Genomic DNA, 3,825 nt, shown 5'->3' with positions numbered 1-3,825 from the left:
TGCTCTGAAGATAATTCCTTGCAATATTTCCGCAAGTTCCTCTCCGGCTCCTGGCACTATTGAATCAAGCGATTGTGATCTACGTAATGGAAAATTATCCCGATTCACGTGACCAGATCTCTTGCCAGAATTCATTAGCCTATGCTGCTCGAATAATACATACTTTTTTGCAAGTAGCTCGTTCAATATCTATTCTTCCGAGTAGACTCACACAGTACCTACTACTCCAAATAGTCCAGGTATCCCCGAGTCACGTTACGTTGACCCACCTACAACCTGCAATTTGCTAAAGTTCGAACGATCAGTCCATCGACCGCTCAACTATTTGCTGACACGTGTTCCCTGACCAGTGCACCGTCGGTCAGTCACACCCAAAAATGCAACGTCGTTCCCTATGTCGACTTGGTTCAAATACAAACGTCGCTCAGTACGTGGATTTGAGAATTTAATGCCAACGTCACTCAGTACGTCGACTCGAAAATTCAAATGCTTCGACCTTTGTAGCCGAACACCGCTGCCACCAAATGTTGTACCCAGCGTCGGGGGGTAGATATAATTATAGTAGGTTCTAGACTTAAGTGGATAAATCCCACCAATGGTTTATCGGCATTTAAATATGAGAATTAATTACATGTTTATAACTACTCTGTCATCTGACTGATTCCAAAGAGTTCACGACTTTTGTAGGCGTCGGAGTCCAATTCAGGTCTGATCTGTGCAGACTCAACCATCTTTTAAATAATATATTTATTTGTATTTATTTTATTTATTTATATAAGTACCTTGGTGAGTTTACAGCAGGCGACACTCACATTGCACGGGGGGATAACAAGAGACAGAGTAAAAAGAATACATAAATATCGACATGAACAAGCGGCGGTATCATAACTTAAAAATTAGAAAATTCATACTTAAAAGTTACCAGTCAAAATCAAGATCAAAATAAAAATTTAAAATTACCAGTCGTCTCCCATATATTTCTCCCTGAGGTCAAGAGCCTCCAACCAGAAATGAGCCAATCTTTTGAGCTCTTTGGGGTTTTTAATGTCAATTAGATTCGCAACAAGGTCTACATCGAATCTGTCTCTCAGTAAATTATGGAAATATTTGGCTCTCAGATCGGCATAGTGAGGACGGTTTACAAGAATATGAGTCATGCTTTCGCCTTCAGAGTAGCATAACTTGCAGAACCCTTTCGCATTGAGCTTATGACATACGTTTTTCATAAAAAATCTAACCGCATATACATTAGCCAAACGTATTTGCGCAATAATTCGCGTGAGAGCAATAGGGCAACGGAGAGTAAGGTATTTCGCCGCGCCATCAGGGATCCCTCTGGGTATTTTGATTTGCAGAGACGTGGTGGCCTGATGTCTATCCAAGTCTTTCATTCTTAGCCGAAGAGAGAACTCACGCAAGATGGCCTCTTTATTAGCTAACCAGATACTAGGGTCAGAACAGTGAATTAAGAAATCAAAACTTGTCTCCTCCAGAATTGTTAAGAGCCTTGAGGCCCAATTGCAATCAACCTTGTTTGACACTTTATCCAGCAACCACACCAGCCTATTCCAGCAAACTAGTGGCAATCTATCCTCACTCATGCGCAGCATTTTGACGATCCAATTCAATGTGAGCTCAAGGGCTCTTACACCCAGATGATTGAGGCCTAATTCAAGCCTCAGTAAATAGCCTGGTGTGTTTGCTGGAACATGTAGCAGTTGCCTGAAAAAATCCGCTTGAATTCTCTTAATGGTCTCAAAGTGGCCCAACCCCCAGGATGTAACAGCACACAGAAGGGTAGGGAACACAACACAGTCAAACAGTTTTAATTTACTACACCAGGCATCTGACTTGGCTTTAGCCAGAATGGCTTTGGTTGATCCTATCGCGACTTTTGCTTTCTTGACCGCGTGGTTAACAGCTGCAAACCCCTTTAGGCTGCTCTCCAATAGAACCCCTAGATATTCGTATGACTTGACCATCTCCAACAATTCTCCATCGTAAGAAAAGGCCCCTCTTTCATATCTTCTAATTCTCCCACCAGCCCTGAAAGGCAGTACCTTGGTTTTACCCGTATTGACTGTTAGCGCATTATCATCACAATATTCCTTCAGGATTATTAATTTTTTTTCACGTCAGCCATACTATAAGCAAGAAGCGCAGTGTCATCTGCATATGTTGGCACTAGGAGGTCGTGCGTGGCGTCAATACTGAGCCCCCTACAATCTTTTTCTCTAAAAAACTTTTCGAAATCCGATACATATAAGATAAATAGTAGGGGACTCAGGATCTCGCCCTGCAAGACCCCCTCAGTTATGTCAAATTTTTTTGAAAATTCCGCCTTTAATTTAACTTGAGCTGTGGCATTATCATAAATATTTTTTAGAATTCTAATCAGTTTCGGACTTAAACCAATATGAAGTAATTTCGTCCAGAGAAGGATGTGAGGAACAAAGTCAAAAGCACGACGAAAATCAATAAAAATGACGTAGATACATTGCCCGAAAATCTCAGCTGCATTTGAATAGCAGTTGTCAGTGAAAAATCTGGTCCTCACATCCTCTCCCTCTACGGAAACCAGCCTGTGACTCGGGCAAGACCGACGCATTCTCCATCGACTTCTCAATTCTAGAAGCAAGAATTCTTGTAAAAATTTTTAGGACACAATTAGTGAGAGCGATGCCTCTATAATTAGCTGGGTCATCTTTTGGGCCCTTTTTGTGTATCATAGAGAGAGCAACGTTGGGCCAACTCGTCGGGACCCTTTCCTCCTCCAAAATATCATTAAACAATTTCAGTAGAATAATTTTACCATCAGGAGGCAACGCTCTCCAAACTTCGTTCGAGATAATATCAGGCCCAGGTGCCTTGTTGCATTTACTGGTGGTGAGAGCCTTTTCCAACTCCTGAAGGGAGATAATAAAATCTAATTGTGGATGTCTATCATCACCAAACTCAATAGCAAAACTGATACGTTGGGGATAGACATTCGAATAAAATTCCTCCCACATAACTTTTGAGATTATATTGCCGCCCTCGTTTTTCTTCCCGAACTCTCTCACAACACCCCAAAACTCATTCATATTCTTAACATTGGCCAATCTTTCTCTAACATCATCAAAATACAGAGATTTCTTATCAGTTATCACTATTTTCTAATTTTTTTTTGTCATGGTACCTCTCAAGCAAATTCTTATCTGATTCCTTATCACACAAATGTACATTTTTCTTGTAGACTGTCCAGGCCCTGTTTACTTCCAATTTACAGACATGCGACTCAACATCATCCCATTTCCTCTTATGAATATCCCGGGCATTCTTCTGAACCCCTCTCCGACTTTGACTCTCAATCATACCCATCTCTCTTGCCACCGAGACGATCGACTCTCTGAGATATTCACTCGTCTGCTCAATATTCACAAGTTCATCTGCATAGAGATAGTCAAGAGAGTTCCCCAGTTTTTCGGTGAACTCAGTGCAACGCTCAGGCACCCATTTCAACTTTACTAACCCCTTAACTAATCCCTTGTCCTCCTCAACACTGGACGAAAGAACATTAAAGTCATCGAAATTAAAGTAAAACATAATCGGAAAGTGATCCGAGGCAAAAATTTCATCCCACACCACAAGCTGTTGCACGAGACTCAACGCTGGTATGTTCACCCAACAATAATCCACCGAGCTTGAGCCTAGTACACTACTATACGTAAACTGACCGGGACAGTCCCCCGGCACTCTTCCATTCAAAAGAAAAAAACCACTATCATTCAACACTTGAATCAACACTGGACCTTCTTTCTCTTTTTTTAAATCGAGGCACACACG

Source organism: Diachasma alloeum, unplaced genomic scaffold, assembly GCF_001412515.2.
Source record: "Diachasma alloeum isolate Michigan unplaced genomic scaffold, Dall2.0 Dall_scaffold_00407, whole genome shotgun sequence".
Lineage (NCBI taxonomy): Eukaryota > Metazoa > Arthropoda > Insecta > Hymenoptera > Braconidae > Diachasma > Diachasma alloeum.
Note: the sequence above shows the minus strand (reverse complement) of the source record.